This window comes from Salmo salar, chromosome ssa23 (genome assembly GCF_905237065.1).
Source record: "Salmo salar chromosome ssa23, Ssal_v3.1, whole genome shotgun sequence".
NCBI classification, from domain to species: domain Eukaryota; kingdom Metazoa; phylum Chordata; class Actinopteri; order Salmoniformes; family Salmonidae; genus Salmo; species Salmo salar.
In genome coordinates, this window is record NC_059464.1 from 11,164,990 (window position 1) to 11,184,041 (window position 19,052).

Here is a 19,052-nt window from a genome sequence, read left to right on the forward strand (position 1 = left end):
GTGTATGTAAACTTCTGACCCACTGGGAATGTGATGAAAGAAATAAAAGCTGAAATAAATCATTCTCTATACTATTATTCTGACATTTCACATTCTTAAAATAAAGTGGTGATCGTAACTCACCTAAGATAGGGAAATTTGAATAGGATTAAATCTCAGGAATTGTGAAAAATTGAGTTTAAATGTAATTGGCTAAGGTGTATGTAAACTTCCGACTTCAACTGTATGTATAAAAAATGTCTCTTCAACAATACATGTAATAATGTGTATTAATGTTTAATGTTGCTTACCAGCAAAATTTGAGATGAAAACATTGTAACACAAATGGATGTCCTGTTTTGATATTACCATGTTAGAAAACCTATCCCTGCCATGTCCAGTTGGTGTTCCATGGTGTGTGTGTGTGTGTGTGTGTGTGTGTGTGTGTGACTGTGGTGGGTTGAGAGTCAGGTCCAGGGTAAATCAATAGGGCGTTAGGCCACATGTGCTGAGTGCTGTTGTTGACTCTCTCTGGTGCAGTGCTAGAAATAGTGTGATCTCCAGACTGCAGCGGAAAGGCCTCTGTTTGTCTTTAGAGACACATATTTCCCTCACGGTGTGCCACAGTGTGCATTCACACGGCAGCAATATTTGTGACCTTTTGCCACAAGAAAAGGGCAACCGGGGGTTGGGGGTGAGAGAGGGGACGGGTGCTGCTAACCTTCTACTCTCTCTTTTTCGACTCGCTCTCGTCTGTATCTCTCTCCTCATCTTTCTCTCTTTTTTCCATCTCTGTCACTCTATTAATCTTTTTACCATACCTGTTGAAGTTGACAAACATGAGAAGAGAGAAGAAAGAGAGGGGAGAGAGACATACAAGCATCTAGGCTATTTCTGCTGTGTATGAAAAGGGATGTGTAGAAAAGACTAGCTCAGGAACCTGGGAAGGGAAGGTGTATCTCAATTCAATTCAAGGGCTTTATTGGCATGGGAAACAAATGTTTACATTGTCAAAGCAAGTGAAGAAGATAATAAACAAAAGTGAAATAAACAATAACAATTAACAGTGAACATTACACTCACAGAAGTTCCAAAAGAATAAAGACATTTCAAATATTATATTATGTCTATATACAGTGTTGTAATGATGTGCAAATAGTTAAAGTATTAAAGGGAAAATAAATAAACATAAATATGGGCTGTATTTACAATGGTGTTTGTTCTTCACTGTTTGCCCTTTTCTTGTGGCAACAGGTCAGAAATATTGCTGCTGTGATGGCACACTGTGGGATTTCACCCAGTAGATATGGGAGTTTATTAAAATTGGGTTTGTTTTCAAAATCTTTGTGGATCTGTGTAATCTGAGGGAAATATGTGTCTCTAATATGGTCATACATTTGGCAGGAGGTTAGGAAGTGCAGCTCCGTTTCCACCTCCTTCCTCCTCTCTCTGTAGGTTGTTGTTGGGGATAGGAAAGAAGAAAGTGGGGGGATTGGGCTGTCATGTCCCCCCCTCCTTACTTCATAAGTTTACCCAACCCACATCTCCATGGTAACTTGCATTTTAAAAGGACCTGGGAGTGAATATTTAGAATGCCATTCATGTTGTTTAACATGTTTGCACCCTGTTACTTAATTCCTCAGAATGAATGAACAAAATGGGGAGTGATAAAGTATTTACCAAGGTCAGCCCTAAAGCGTATCCTACCCCGTGGGTCTCTCTCTCTCTCTCTCTCTCTCGCTCTCTCTCTCTCTCTCTCTCTCTCGCTCTCTCTCGCTCTCTCTCGCTCTCTCACCTTTCTCTCTCTCTCTCACTTTAAAAAAGAAATGCACAAACCTCTCAAAGCGTGACCCAGACTATAAACTCTCCTTTTATGGGCTCTCTCTTAATTTATGCAGATATTTATATGTGTCTGGGCTGACAATAACAGTGATCCCTGTTTATCCCCCTCCTGGTTTTTTAATTGGAAATTAGAATTCACTTTGAAGTCAGGAAAATCATTCATTCGATTTGGAGTGTAAATTATATTTTACTACAGTTATTTTAAAGTCTAGTGTGAAAATCCCCTGTAGATTCATCACCTACACTGTACTTGCTATTCACAGTGATGTGAGTCTGAGTGTCTAGGGAAGTAGGTTAAAATAGACTAGTGAGAAGTTGTCAGATGTCTTATCGTGTGTGTGTGTGCGTGTATATGTGCGTGTGTGTGTGTGTGTGTGTGTGTGTACGTACGCGTGTGTGTGTTTTTTTCTTCTAAACTTTGGGCCGAAATAAAATAGCGTTTTCAAGCTTTCTTTTCTAGTGGGGTTTTCGAGCTTCTGAATCTGGTGGGTAAATGTTGCTAGTAGATGTCGATGTTTCAAATAGGCCTACCCACTGGGCACAGGCGTCAGTTCAACATCTAGTTTTCATTTACATTTGGTGTGTCACGTCCTGACCAGTAAAAGGGGTTATTTGTTGTTGTAGTTTGGTCAGGACGTGGCAGGGGTGTGTTTGTTTAGTGTGTTTCGGGGTTTTTGGTTTATGTTCTATGTTTTCTATTTCTATGTGGGTTTTTTAGTTTGTCTTTTTCTATGTTAGTTTTGGGAACGACCTCCAATTAGAAGCAGCTGGTTATCGTTGCTTCTAATTGGAGGCCATATTTAAGTGGGTTTATTTTTCTCTTGTGTTTGTGGGTGGTTGTTCCATGTATAGTCTTAGTACCTTGTTGTCAACTAACGTTAATTCAACGTGAAATCAACAACAAATGTCACCATGTCATTGGATTTAGGTTAGGTTTAGGTTTTAGTTTATTTTGCATATCCAATCAGTTTTCCAAGTTGATTCAACGTCTTCACATAGATTTTCTGTTGCTGAAATGACATGGACACAACGTTGATTAAACCAGTTTTTGCCCAGTGGGTAGCTTGCGCATCACTATCACTAGCTATCACTAGCTAACAGGGAAGAAATCAGAGGGCGAGCACGGAGCATGACTGGACCAAGCTAGAACAGCTTGTGAAGTTGCTGGACCCGTTCGCAACCCACACCGACCAACTTGCTGACCCGCGACTGGGCCAAGCTAGAGCAGCTTGTGAAGTTGCTAGAGCCGTTCGCAATCCACACTGAGCACCTACAAACTGACAGCCAGTTGCTGTCTGACGTAGTGCCATGCATTTTCAACCTTGAGTAACACTTGCAGTCAACTACTTTTGCAAAACAGTTGTCGCATGCTTTGTAAACCCCTGGTGTAGACTAATAGTGAAATGCTTCCTTAGCTACCCAACAAGGCAGAGAGAAAAATAGAAAAAGAATAGAAAAAAATAACATGAGGAAAAAATTAAATGAGTAATGATAACTTGGCTGTATACAGTGCATTCGGAAAGTATTCAGACTAGTGATGTGCCGATACCGATATCTGATATTTTCCTTGCCCCCAAAAGTTATACCTATAACCGATATTTACAATTTTAGCGGCCTTTTAAGCATTCTAGTACAGTTAAATAGTTAACACACACTCATGGACACAGTAGTCTAAGGCATTGCATTTCAGTGCAAGACGTTTCACTACAGTCCCTGGTTCGAATCCAGGCTGTATCACATCCGGCCGTGATTGGGCTCACATAGGGCGACACACAATTGGCCCAGCGTCATCCGGGTTTGGCCGGGGTAGGCTGTCATTGTAAGTAGGAATTTGTTCCTAACTGACTTGCCTAGTTAAATAAAAGTTAACACACACACACACACACAAGTTATTTTGTTGCCATGTACGTATGTCCCATTACCAGTAAAACATAATCAAAACCTATTTCTTTCACTTACTTGCTGTGCTGTTTCATTGTTCATTTGTTCAGTCGTTTCATTCTCAACCAGGATTTCTATGGAACGCAGTTTGGGTCTTTGCGTGTCAAAAAAGGTACACGTCAAATAACACTATTTGACGTGTCAAATAACACTGAGTGTCAAATAACACTATTTGACGTGTCAAATAAGCTTGTTGACCAATCAGGACCTGAATATGACTGCACGTCACATAATAATTTAACACGTTCATACATTTTTTACGTAGTTATTACACATTGATTACACTATCACTCGTATTTCATATGTCACAACGATTCATCGATACAAATACCATGATGCTGGTGAAGTTGTCTTGCGCACCTACAGTGCTGGTCAATAAAAAAAGCTAGCTAGCTCATGGATGAAAAAAATAATATTCTCCAAAAACATAGAAAAACGACATAATCTGTTTCAGTAGCTATAGTTAGCTAGCTAACTATAATGCTAGCTGTCATCATCTAAAAGAACCCTAATTTATAAGACAGTTCTTATTTGATTAAATGTGAAGCTAGCCACAATAAAGATTAGCCACAATAGTGGACTTTGCGGTTAGTCTTCAAAATAAAAGTATATATTTGACAGTGATGCAAATGAATACAAATAGTAGAATTGTACCATAATTGAATAGATCATGCTAAACAAGGTTGTAATGTTGTTATATAAAATCAACAAAAGACAATAATTTGTTCATTTGACAAAAATCTGTTGAAATCACACTGAATGTATTACACTTTAGAATTGCATTGGGGGCATACTTATTTCACTGTACAGTTTTACCTATGGATTGTGACATGGGGTATCAGTCTACTCAGTGACACCCAGAGAACATTAGCGTCGTAGCTCTTATTGTGGGACTCTGAAACAACTGAATTGAGCCACATTTATTGTCAATCTATGTGTATCGAACACTATTCCCGAGGAAAAACCATACTGCGTGGATGTTTTGGAGTCTGATAACTCCGAGGAGGATGTTGGTAAAAATATTTTAGGTATGTAGTAGACTGATACCCCGTTGCATTGATCCCCAAACCTTAGGTAAAGCTGTACAGTGCAATATAAATGTCAATACACACAATAGGCTGACTGGGGAGGTGATTTCACACAGTCACAGTCCCGCGATAAGAGCTACAACACTAATATTTGCGTAAACTCTTCACAGTTGTGTTCTGTCGTTGACACCAAGTAGACTGATACCCCATTTCATTGCTTCCAATTCCAACCTTGTTTAACATTATCTAGTCTAAATATGGCATGATTCCACTAATTGTAACCTTCTGCATCACTTTCAAAGAGGTACTTTTATTTTGAAGGCAAACCGCAAATTTCACTAATGTGCCAAATCCTTATTGTTTCTAGCTTCACAACACATAACCCGGTCGAGCCTCACTAGCCAGATGAAGCTAGCTGGTTGCTTATAACGTTAGCTTTGGGCAACAGGGTTAAGTAGCTGGCTAGCTATTTATTTTCATGAACTGAAGTTCAATTTCAATAGGCAAACAACAAGTGGCTACCTAGCTAACTCACAAGGATTCCTAAATCATTGCTAAGAATAATGAAAATGACTGCAGTTTCCACTGGTCATTGTTTCAGGTTGGTTGTATTGGTGCTAGCTAGGTACCAAGCTAAAGTTAGCAAGCTACTCCAGAAGTTGCGGTCGAACAAATAATGCTTTATTACTAACGCGGTATTGTAAACACATCATTCGTGGCCGGTGTTTGCTTGTTTGCAGACTTTTTTGAACAGCTTTGACAGTGCTAGTGATAGCAGTGGTGGCGCTTGGCTTGCACGTGCAAATTCAGAATACACAACATTCTATAAGCTTATGTAATGGGTCAAATCGTGTTATTTGACGTGTATCCTTTTTGACCAGCAATGACCCAAACTGCGTTCCATAGTATGTCGTGAAGCTAATAGCAGTGATGCTATTACTGTGTAACTCAGGTAGGGCAACATCTGAAAAATAGAGCACATGGTATTGTGTACCAGTGCTCGACCAGTCGGCGAAAGCCAACATCACCCACGACAGAGAACGGTTGATTGTCAAGGACAATGAATTCCATTATCTTGGCGTTAATGGATTTCGCCTTTGAGTTGTCTCACTGAAATGTTCTTACTCTTTCAAATGACTGCTCGACTTGTTGACCGCTCGATCCACACAGCAGACATTGTGGGCTAGGTTGGGAATGCTGTGTTGCACGTGTAGCGCAAAATTTTACATGGCGTCATTACTTCATGTACCTATGTAATATAGGTATGCACGTCAGCTTTGACATCGGTTTTGCACATCGGCGTTAAACTACACATCGGGCTGACACGATGTTGTCATTTTTAGCTAATATCGTCCGATTCCGATATGTTCACCGATATATCGTGCCATCCCTAATTCACATGACAGCCCACTTGGAGTTTGCCAAAAGGCATTTAAAGGACTCTCAGACCATGAGAAACAAGATTCTCTGGTCTGATGAACTCAAGATTGAACTCTTTGCCCTGAATGCTAAGTGTCATGTCTGGAGGGAACCTTGCACCATCCCTATGTTGAAGCATGGTGGTATCATGCTGTGGGGATGTTTTTCAGAGGCAGGGACTGGGAGACTAGTCAGGATCGAGGGAAAGAAGAAAGTGCGCCAAGTACAGAGAGCTCCTTGATGAAAACCTTCTCCAGTGCTCAGGACCTCAGACTGTGGCGAAGGTTCACCTTCCAACAGAACAACAACCCTAAGCACACAGCTACAACAACGCAGGAGTGGGTTGGGGACAAGTCTCTGAATGTCCTTGAGTGGCCCAGACAGTGCCCGGACTTAAACCCGATCGAACATCTCTGGAGAGACCTGAAATTAGCTGTGCAGTGACACTCCCCTTCCAACCTGACAGCTTGAGAGGATCTGCAGAGAAGAATGGGAGAAACTCCCCAAATACAGGTGTGCCAAGCTTCTAGCGTCATACCCAAGAAGACTGTAATTGCTTCCAAAGGTGCTTCAACAAAGTACTGATTAAAAGGTCTGAATGCAGATGTAAATGTGATTTTATTTAAAATATTTTTAATATAGATTTGCAAAAATGTCTAAAAACCTGTTTTTGCTTTGTCATTATGCGGTATTGTGTGTAGATTGATGAGGGGGAAATTAACAATTTCATCACATTTAGAATAAGGCTGTAATGTAACAAAATGGGGGAAAAGTCAAGCAGTCTGAATACTTTCCGAATGCACTGTATAGCCATGCTAGCCAGCAGGGTAAAACACCCACCTGCTGTTTGAACTTTGAAAATGTGATTTTCTCTGTGTCCTTGCCTATCCCTTTCTCAGTTCCTGTTATGCCTCAGTCTGTGGCTCAGTCTGTTCCCCTCGTAATATTTGTCCGTGGTCACACTATATAACTTATAATGCGTAAAGGATTCATAAACCCTTTAAAAGGTTGACATAGACGTTTCACAAATAATAGATGTTTCACATACTTTATAATGGTGATATATCCGGTCGTAAGAGCTGATGCTTTGCAAAATTGTGGCATAGCCCTTTTGCCATAACACATAACCCAGGGTAAAGTGATCTCCCTTGCTCTTGTTAATCTATTAAAGTGGCATAATCTGATTCTCTTTGTCTACTTCCCTCCACTGTTAAGTCATGTTAAGACTGTCACTCTCAGTGTCTGTATCACGTCAAGTCTTGTTACTGAGCTGCATGGTTTTCTCTCACAAACATACATAGAACCAGTTCCAGGTTACCAGGTACAATGCTTCCTCTTGTCTGCTGTTTGTGTAAGTGGATAGATTTATGGATGATGGTGATGCTAAAGACAGATCAGGTGATGAATGAGGTAGAGGAGGCACCAGGGTGGCAGAGCCAGACGTCTTGTTATTTTCTCTTGGAATTCTATGTGAACAGGAGGGTGAAACTGTTTCCAATTCTCACCCTTGCAACAGGGTGGCAGGGTCATGTGATTGCATGGAAGAGGACACACACACACACACACACACACACACACACACACACACACACACACACACACACACACACACACACACACACACACACACACACACACACCAGTGTGTTATTTAACCAGGCCATCTGTTACCCCTAAGGTCTTGAATGTTCATTGGGCAGGAAGGACACTCTCTGAGACACAGGGATACAGCACTCACTCTGCGTGACTTTTAATTGGCCTGCACTGTGTGTCTGTCTGTTTGTATGTGTGTGTGTGGAGACCATGGTGGACACTGGTGGGGAAGGTCACCAGACTCTCACGCCAAATAGCAGCCCAGGTCGAAGGAAGCCTCAGGATAACTACCGTTATCTTGGGGTCAGGTCAGGGTATACACACACACACAGACAGCGCACACACCGTGCTCACACTCATACTGCGCTCACACGCTGCGGTTGGGGTTGACCCAGTTTAAATGTTTTTCACCAGTTCTTTAGTTCTCACACAGCTTACTGAGTTGATGGATGATAGGAGTAACTTTTCTAGAACACGCAGAAGTTATTTTTCAGTTGGTTCTTTCCTGCTTGAGTCTCCATGGCATGGTATTTTTATTTTCAAAGCATCGTATGTTGATATGAAGGGCATATGCGTTTACAGTTTGAGTGTGATGGTACAGTAGATAGTAGCAAATGGAAGGAGTAGTGTTAGGGGAAGGTGGTGCCGTGCCGTGTGTGATGGAGGTCTAAGAGAAGGCTGTAAATCTAGAGGAGCTGTGGTCTGGAATGTTCTACGTGTTGGAGCACGATCCCTCTCTCTTATGAAAGACCCCTTAAAGGAGACAGCTCTGCAGTGACCAGCTCAACTCACACTAGCCTGTAAGACTGCTGCCTCTAATTCAACTTGAGCTAAGGCTAGGGCTGTTGGGGTTACCGTATTACTGCCACACCGGCAGTCATGACTCATGACCGCAGTCAAATTCTACTTGTGTTACGACCGTCCTAAAGAGGGTACCAAAGCGCAGCGTCGTGAGTGTTCATGATTTATTTAATTCTGAGAACACAAGAACAAAAAAACGAAAGCCAACAGTTCTGTCAGGTCACCTATAACAAAACAGAAAACAACTACCCACAAACACAGGTGGGAAAAGGCTGCCTATGTATGATTCCTAATCAGAGACAACGATAGACAGCTGCCTCTGATTAGGAACCATACTCGGCCCAAAACAAAGAAATACAAAACATAGAATGCCCACCCCACACCCTGACCTAACAAAATAGAGAAATAAACCGTCTCTCTCAGGTCAGGGCGTGACAACTTGACCGTTGAGTCACGGTAATCTCCTCCTATTCGCTCTGTACATGAATGGCGCTGATGCTTTGGAAGTACCCAATTTGCTAACGACCACCAGCTCAGTAATGGTCTGGTACTCAGCGCTCTTGTCCCTTTATTCTCATAATACAAATGCACTCGAAAATCACATCAAACACTTATCATCAAAACAGTTTCATGCTTTTAAAACTTATCGTTAGGCTACATTGTTTGACCTCACTGTGATGGATCAATTTTAAGAAAGAAGTTCAACAACAGCTTGAAACTCAGTGGAAAACATAGTTGTTGTGGATGTTGTTTCAAAGCCAAACAATGAAATAGACACCGCTTTGAAAGGTGATGATTCATTAAAAGCGTTTAAGACGTCTCATAAATATATTGGAGCTTATGCATATGCACAGGCCTATATAAACTCAGCAAAAAAAGAAACGTCCCTTTTTCAGGGCCCTGTCTTTCAAAGATAATTTGTAAAAATCCAAATAACTTCACAGATCTTCATTGTAAAGGGTTTAAACACTGTTTCCCATGCTTGCTCAATGAACCATAAACAATTAATGAACATGCAACTGTGGAACGGTCATTAAGACACTAACAGCTTACTGACGGTAGCCAATTAAGGTCACAGTTATGAAAACTTAGGACACTAAAGAGGCCTTTCTATTGACTCTGAAAAACACCAAAAGAAAGATGCCCAGGGTCCCTGCTCATCTGCGTGAACGTGCCTTAGGCATGCTGCAAGGAGGCATGATGACTGCAGATGTGGCCAGGGCAATAAATTGCAATGTCCGTACTGTGAGACGCCTAAGACAGCGCTACTGGGAGACAGGATGGACAGCTGATTGTCCTCGCAGTGGCAGACCACGTGTAACAACACCTGCACAGGATCGGTACATCCGAACATCACACCTGCGGGACAGGTACAGGATGGCAACAACAACTGCCCGAGTTACACCAGGAACGCACAATCCCTCCATCAGTGCTCAGACTGTCCGCAATAGGCTGACAGAGGCTGGACTGAGGGCTTGTAGGCCTGTTGTAAGGCAGATTCGCGGTTTTGTCTCACCAGGGGTGATAGTCGGATTCGCGTTTATCGTCGAAGGAATGAGCGTTACACAGAGGCCTGTACTCTGGAGCGGGATCGATTTGGAGGTGGAGGGTCCGTCATGGTCTGGGGCGGTGTGTCACAGCATCATCGGACTGAGCTTGTTGCCATTGCATGCAATCTCAATGCTGTGTGTTACAGGGAAGACATCCTCCTCCCTCATGTGGTACCCTTCCTGCAGGCTCATCCTGACATGACCCTCCAGCATGACAATGCCACCAGCCATACTGCTCGTTCTGTGTGTGATTTCCTGCAAGACAGGAATGTCAGTGTTCTGCCATGGCCAGCGAAGAGCCTGGATCTCAATCCATTTGAGCATGTCTGTGACCTATTGGATCGGAGGGTGAAGGCTAGGGCCATTTCCCCAGAAAGGTCCGGGAACTTGCAGGGACCTTGGTGGAAGAGTGGGGTAACATTTCACAGCAAGAACTGGCAAATCCGGTGCAGTCCATGAGGAGGAGATGCACTGCAGTACTTAATGCAGCTGGTGGCCACACCCGATACTGACTGTTACTTTTGATTTTGACCCCCCCTCCCCCCCCTTTGTTCAGGGACACATTATTCAATTTCTGTTAGTCTGTGGAACTTGTTCAGTTTGTATCTCAGTTGTTGAATCTTGTTATGTTCATACAAATATTTAAACATGTTAAGTTTGCTGAAAATACACGCAGTTGAGTTTATGAGCCCAAGCCCCAAAAAAAGCCTGAATTAAAATAATGATTGTGCCATTATACAATACATAACCTAATAGCCCACCGCATATTAAGCACAGCAAAAAAAATGTCTTTGATACATAATTGGTCTAGCCTATAGGCCACTGCAAATTTTTTGGGGGATCTGTTATTATTTATATTTAAGCCCATTTTTCTCCCCAATTGGTAGTTACTATGTTCTCTCATCGCTACAAATCCCCAACGGGTTCAGGAGAGGTGAAGGTTGAGACATGCGTCCTCCAAATTATGACCTGCCAAGCCGCACTGTGCTCACTTAACCTGGAAGCCAGCCGTGCCAATGTTTCGGAGAAAACACCGTTCAACTGACAATCGAAGTAGGCTTGCAGGCACCCGGCCCACCACAAGGAGTCGCTAGAGCCTGTTGAGCCAAGGAAAGCCCCCCGGCCAAGCCCTACCCTAACCTGGACGACGCTGGGCCAATTGTGCACTGCTCTATGGGGCTCCCGGTCATGGCCGGATCGAACCCCAGGCTGTAGTGGCGCCTCAGTTCTGTCTGGGTGTTTATTTACTTAAATCACTGAACAAAACAGGCACTTAATAGAGACAGACTTCTATTTGAGCCAGCTGTCTATTTCCTTAATGCACACAGCTTTTCTTCATTTGCATAGTTAATTGTTTAATTCCAGCATTCATATCCAGCATTTTAGTCCATTTCTTCTTCCTGCACTAATGTGGTATCATTTACACACTGTCACATTTCTTTTGTCTTAGTATCCCTTTATTAAAATAAATAAATAAAAATTCCTTGACAATAATTATTCTCCTCTTTGACTGTTTTTGTGCTTGCCAGTTAGCTAACCGTTCTCAGCTGTTAGCAGCCAATGGCTATCAGTTTCTTACTGCTGAAAAAAACTGATGATTGCCATCATTTTATTGAATCATTACTGAATTATTTAATGTGACAAATCAAACATTAAACCTCGTAAACAATTCATGGTAATTCATTTAGACCCAGTGTTTATTTTAAACAGGCGTTTATTTGCTGAAATGTGTGTTGTTGTCGGGCTATTAAAAGGGACAAGCGGCTATTTGAGACTGCGTTTAATTTAAGTTTTATGGTAGCTCTTATGCGTACTCGCTCAGGAAAGGGAACAATATCCTTTCTATTTTATTCAGTTATGTTCAGTTGTATTCTTCTTACTTTAAAATCATATAATATGAAAAAATGGCATGGAATTTATAAACATCTCTTGTCTGCTAAATTGACTAGCCTATGCTGCCATTGGCATGGTGCATAGCCAGATAACATACAGTAGGCCAACTCTGAATATTCCACTGGGAAAAATCTGGTTAATCAATGTTATTTCCACGTCATTTCAACCCCAAAAATCTATGTGAAGACATTTAATCAATGTGGAAAACTAATTGGATTTGCAAAAAGTCATCAACATAAGGGCATTTTGTCTTTTTTTTCACCTAACTTTCAACCTAAATGACATGGTGAAATGTTTTGTTGAGTTCATGTTGAATTCACTTCAGCTGACAACTCAACCAAATGTAAATCAAAACTAGATGTTGAAATGACGTATATGCCCAGTGGGATGCTATTCTGTTCCTCTGAAATACATTTTCTCCATATCATAATGTTTCTTTAGACCTGCCTAAAATAAATAATGGATTCATTGTGATGGTGTATATTAAATGGATTTACAGTGCCTTGCAAAAGCATTCATCCCCCTTGGCGTTTTTCCTATTTTGTTGCATTACAACCTGTAATTTAAATTGATTTTTATTTGGATTTCATATAATGGACATACACAAAATAGTCCAAATTGATGAAGTGAAATGAAAAAAATAACTTATTTAAAAATTAAAAATTTATTAAAAACGTAAAAGTAGTGTGTGCATATGTATTCACCTCATTTGCTATGCAGCCCCTAAATAAGATATGGTGCAACCAATTACCTTCAGAAGTCGCATAATTAGTTAAATAAAGTCCGCCTGTGCGCAATCTAAGGGTCACATGATCTCAGTATTTTTACACCTGTTCTGAAAGGCCCCAGAGTCTGCAACACCACAAAGCAAGCGGCACCTGAAGACCAAGGAGCTCGCCAAACAGGTCAGGAACAAAGTTGTGGAGAAGTACACATCAGGGTTGGGTTATAAAAAAAATATCCAAAACTTTGAACTTCCCACGGAGCACCATTAAATCCATTATTAAAACATGGAAAAATATGGCACCACAACGGCAGTGGTGGAAAAAGTACCCAATTGTCATACTTGAGTAAAAGTATTTTTATTTATTTATGGATAGCCAGGGGCACACTCCAACACATAATTTAGAAACGAAGCATTTGTGTTTAGTGAGTCCGCCAGATCAGAGGCAATAGGGATGACCAGGGATGTTCTCTTGATAAGTGCATTCATTTGACAATTTTCCTGTCCTGCTAGCCATTCAAAATGTAGCAAGTACTTTTGGGTGTCAGGGAAAATGTATGGAGTAAAGTACATATTCTTTTAGGGATGTAGTTAAGTAAAATTTGTCACATATAAATACCCCAAAAAACGACTTAAGTAGAACTTTAAAGAATTTGTAATGAAGTACTTTACTCCACTGCTGTGCGGTAGCATAGAGCACAGTCTATGGGTTGGTTGGGTGGCTGGACTCTATGACAGTTATTTTTGAGAAGTCAAACAGACGCAAAATGTGACTATATGGTCGCAGTCTAGAATCCTGTTGATGAGAAAAACCTGTTCTATTTCACCTGATTTTAACATTCTGTCATAAAGAGAACAACTTAATAAAAAACACTTCCTGTCTCAAGGTTCAATTAAACATCCTATAGTAAGTGCCTATTAAGTGCCTTAATAAAGTAACAGGTTGACCGTAACAGTGCCAAAAAAGAAGTCAAGGGATGCACAGAGGGACATGTCAAAATTCTGAAGTTTGACACTTTAGCAAGTCTTTATTCATATAAAACATTTTTAAATATGAAAGAGACACAACATGCACTCATTTCGTGTAACTTTAGTCAGCACATGCTAAAGCTAACAGGACATCTCCTCTACTCAGCACCTGCTAAAGCTAACAGGCCAGTCCCTGAACTTAGCATAAGCTAAAGTAAACATACCATCCCTTCCAAGAGGACATGAGCTTAAGCCGAGCTAATGCAAACAGACTGCTGGCTCGCTCACTGTAAACAGATTCCTGACGTGCCTCTTGCTTAGTCGTAGTAAATATACTGTGGCGAAGCACTTTCTAAGGTTTTTGGTATCCTTGAAGTGTGCAGAGTCAGACTTTTTGAACTAAAGTGGTTCCCTCTTTAATGTATGCGTGTTCCCGTATGAAGATCACAGTGTATTACGAAGTAGGGCTGTCCCTGACAAAAGAGTCGTCTGTTCATTTGATTGGTCGACATTTTTGAACATGTATTTTTCCATATATTGACACATCCTATGTGTTTTAATCAACAATATTCACTGAGTTTGTCTGAATCTTTTAGCACACAGTTTGATTAACCTAATTAAGACACACAAATGACTTGAGGGAGTCCAACCAGCAATTGATTTAATTGTGCTGGGCCAGGCTCGGACTCGCTACACTGTGTTTAAAAAAATAAAATAAAGATAGCGAGTGATTGTGACTAGCACGCGTTGTCTCACTGCTGCAGCGACCACCACTGAACATCAAAGTGTTTATCAAATTACTGATGTGGCAGATTCGGACGCGACAAAATTGACAAATGTAGTGTTTTATGCTCGTGCACATAATTACATTACCCGACCTCCCCCGGAAGACAAATCCCGTCTGAATAGGGCACAATAGTGCCTGACCTATAGCCAGTCTGGTCATTGCCGTTCTGCCGCCATAGGTGAGACCAAAAAATGTTGCCCCCGCAAAACTAGAATAGTCCCTGTAAGCAAAATGACGTTGAAAAGACGTCTAAAATACATAATTTCCAGACGTTGAAGTTAGATCCAATTTAGCTTCTGGATGAAAGGTGAAATGGTATTTTCCGTATGTTTTAAATATATATTTTCCAGGAAGCTGAAAAGGTATATTTTCCGAATGTTGAAAATACGTAATTCCAGGTGTTGAAATCAGGCTTATTTTTGGTTCTGAATGAAAGTCGAAAAGAAGTCATTTATAGACGTCTATGTTTGGACCAAATCAAGTCTTGTCCAGACTGGACAAAATCTGAACTAAACATCTATGATGGTTCAGATTGTCTGGTCTGGACCGGACCAAAAATCCGTGGACATTGAAATCAGGGCCTGTCTGGACCGCACCAAATCTGAACCAAACATAGACATGAATGATTAGTTCAGATTTGGTCGGACCAAAAAGTGATGTCTGTGGATGTGGAAATCAAGGCCGGTCCGGAACTGTACCAAAAAAAGACGTCTAAAAGGTGTCGGTCCGTGCTTACTAAGGTGTAGCCTACAGTGTTGCCTGAAATTGAGTTTTATGTATGTGGTAAGCCTACCGTTTTATAAAACACCAAAAAACAATGTGCAGACAGGATAAAAAAAGACATCCAAAATAATTCTGCTCGTGCTTACCCATCCATGTGGTAGGTCCACCTTTTGTAAAATATGCCATTGCATTGGCTTTGTTAGTCTTGATTGCTGTGACTAATCAATTTGGCTGTTAAGCACTGAATATCAGCTACCCAACTTTATCAGGAGTTATTGCAAGCCTATTTGCAATGTGTTTACACAGTGGGAAATGCAAAGATATGACATTTTTTCGCTATGATCAGTTTGTCCAAAAATGTACAGATAGTTTTGATGTCTTCACTATTATTCTACAATGTAGAAAATAGTAAAAATAAAGAAATCCGGCAAAAAGTAGGTGTGTCCAAACTTTTGACACTTTTTTTTTGCTACTGCTCGACTAAAGAAATCTCGGTCGATCAGCAGCCTATTGACCAAAGAGTCGACTAAATAGGTTCAGCATAGGGCCGACCACCTGCTTTGTAGGCCTCAGTGGGGGGACTGAGAATCACAGGAATATTTTTTTCTCAGGAAGCATGAAATGATTCAATAACTCCAAAAAAACATCTGTTATGGTGAGAGGAACTTTACACTTTAAGGCTCGGTTGAAGAGATTTGGGTAGTGTAGATGGCAGCAATTATTCCAAAGTCAACTGTTGCTTTCTTTAAGAGTTAATAAAATGCAGTCAGTCGATGTGAGAAGAGGAAACCCAAGCCTTAGCTCAGAGGTTTATATATATATTTTTTCAGGGAACTTATCCCAGTGGAGCTCTAGTCTCTCACCATGAAGTCCATGCACGCGCACACACAGTAACATACTCACAAAAGCATCTTAGTCTCCATCTAGAGAACTCAGAATAGCTTGCCAATTTACGCAACTTTACAGGCCATGTGATATCTGTTCTCTTAAATTCCTGATTGTACTGGTTAAAAAGAAATGGAAAGCAATTTATTCTGACACAGACGTGTCCACACACACCAACACCCAACCCTGGACCCTACACTACCATTCAAAAGTTTGGGGTCACTTAGAAATGTCCTTGTTTTTGAAAGAAAATCATTTTTTTGTCCACTAAAATAACATAAAATGTATCAGAAATACAGTGTAGATTTTGTTAATGTTGTAAATGACTATTGTAGCTGGAAACGGCTTTTATTGTAAACATTTTTTAATGGAATATCTACATAGGCGTACAGAGGTCCATTATCGGCAACCATCACTCCTGTGTTCCAATGGCACATTGTGTTAGCTAATACAAGTTTATAATTTTAAAAGGCTAATTGATCATTAGAAAACCCTTTTGCAATTATGTTAGCACAGCTGAAAACTGTTGTTCTGATTTAAAGAAGCAATAAAACTGGCCTTCTTTAGACTAGTTGAGCATCTGGAGCATCAGCATTTGTAGGTTCGATTACAGGCCAGAAACAAGTGACCCCAAACTTTTGAACGGTAGTGTATGTATGAAAATATTCTCAGCAGCCAGTCTGTAATTTGGTGGTTGTAGACTGGCTGACATGAAATCTGTTTCCTTAAGGAAACGAGAACTTGTCATTAGCGTGTCCTGTGGAGAGCTCATCTAGGCTGAGAGAGAAGGCTGTCTTTACAGAGAGAAGACTGCCATGCCATGCGCGTTGCAGCAGGATCCAGCCCACTCAGATCCAGCTTGTCGGTTTTTCTCTTTCTCTCCCAGCAGGCAGCATCTGCTCATCAGCCCATGGCTTGTCAACACTCCCAGCAGAAAAACAGGACCTGTCAGACAGACAATCTTTGCATGATTTGCAGGGTCAATTACTTTGCGACTTGTAAGAGTCTTTTTACTATCTGCTAGGTAAACTGTAGACACAGAGCTGCGAGCTGTACAGACACACAGACACCCCTTCTCTTGTTGTGTTGAATGGGGATGTAACTCTCTGAACCCTTTGAATATCAAGCCAGAAGCTACCACATCGCCACCTTTTATCAGTCCCTATTCATGTTCATATTGCCACTGGCTGTACTTACACTGAACAAAAATATAATGTAAAGTGTTGGTCCCATGTTTCATGAGCTGAAATAAAGGATCCCAGTAATGTTTCATACACACAAATCTTATTTCTCTCAAATTTGGTGCACAAACTTGTTTACATCCCTGTTGGTGACCATTTCTCCTTTGCCAAGATAATCCATCCACATGACAGGTGTGGCATATCAAGCGGCTGATTGAACACCTTGTGCTGGGGACAATAAAAGATCCCTCCAAAATGTTTGTCACACAACACAATGCCACAGATGTCTCAAGTTTTGAGGAAGCATGAAATTGGCATGCTTACTGCAGGAATGTCCACCAGAGCTGTTGCCAGATAATACATTTAAATTTTTCTACCATAAGCCGCCTCCAACATCGTTTTTGAGGATGTGACAGTACATCCATCTGGCCTCACAACCGCAGATCACGTTTATGGTGTCGTGTGGGCAAGCGGTTTGCTGATGTCAACGTTGTGAACTGAGTGCCCCATGGTGGCGGTGGGTTATGGTATTGGCAGGCATATTCAAATCAAATGTAAATCAAATCAAACTTATTTATATAGCCCTTCTTACATCAGCTGATATCTCAAAGTGCTGTACAGAAACCCAGCCTAGAACCCCAAACAGCAAACAATGCAGGTGTAGAAGCATAATCTATGAACACGATTGCATTTTATCGATGGCAATTTCAATGCACAGAGATACCATGAAGAGATCCTGAGGCTCATTGTTATGCCATTCATCCGCTGCCATCACCTCATGTTTCAGCATGATAATGCACGGCCCCATGTCGCAAGGATCTGTACACAATTAGTGGAAGTTGAAAATGTCCCAGTTCTTCCATGGCCTGCATTCTCACCAGACATGTCACCCATTGAGCGTTTTTGGGTGCTCTGCCAGTTCCTGCCAATATCTAGCAACTTCGCACAGCCATTGATGAGGAGTGGGACAACATTCTACAGGCCACAATCAACAGCTTGATCAACTCTATGCGAAGGAGATGTGTTGAGCTGCATGAGGCAAATGGTGGTCACACCGGTATACTGACTAGTTTTCTGATTCACAGCCCTTCCTTTTTTGGGGGGTGGTGGTATCTGTGACCAACAAATTAACTGTAACTCGGTAAAATCTTTGAAATTGTTGTATGTTGCCGTTATATATTTGTTCAGTATATTTCAACCGCCCCAACCATGATTCTCATCCTTTCATCCCCTCCTCCTCTTTATCCCTCGCTCTTCTATTTTCACAGCTGTCATGGCGGCGGGGGTTTTTATGATTTTCTTTCCGCTCTGTTTGAGGAGTGTAGAGTGTTTGAGGTGCTCTGACTCTGTCCCGTCTCTTTGTTATCGCCTGATCGGTTTGAGCTCGTACATTCCCCAAGTTGACATTTCCGACATGGGAAGTCATTGGAGCCTAATGTGCTAGTGCGGTACAGGGCCTGTAGCGTAGTAATTAAAACGTTTGTTTGGTCAAAATATAGCAGAGCATAAGAGGATATTGACAAAACACCCATTTCATTCTGACTGTCGGAAGTGAAATACAGCTGTGAAGAGAGATGGCGTGTTTGGTTTTCGAATAGTGTATTTGTGGTTGAGTGTGAAGGAGAAAGTAGCAAAGACACAATGTTATCCTCCCAAGGCAAATAGAATCATTTAATCAAATGTTGGGTTGAGAAAACAAGTGGGAGACTATGATTCAACAGGTGGCGATAAGGGTTA

General features: G+C 41.3%; 1 protein-coding gene across 6 annotated transcripts in view; it reads left to right on the forward strand.

The window, feature by feature from the left end:
• LOC106584049 (rho GTPase-activating protein SYDE2) overlaps nucleotides 1–19,052 on the forward strand; it is an 89,020-nt gene that overhangs the window by 4,374 nt on the left and 65,594 nt on the right. The window lies entirely within an intron of this gene.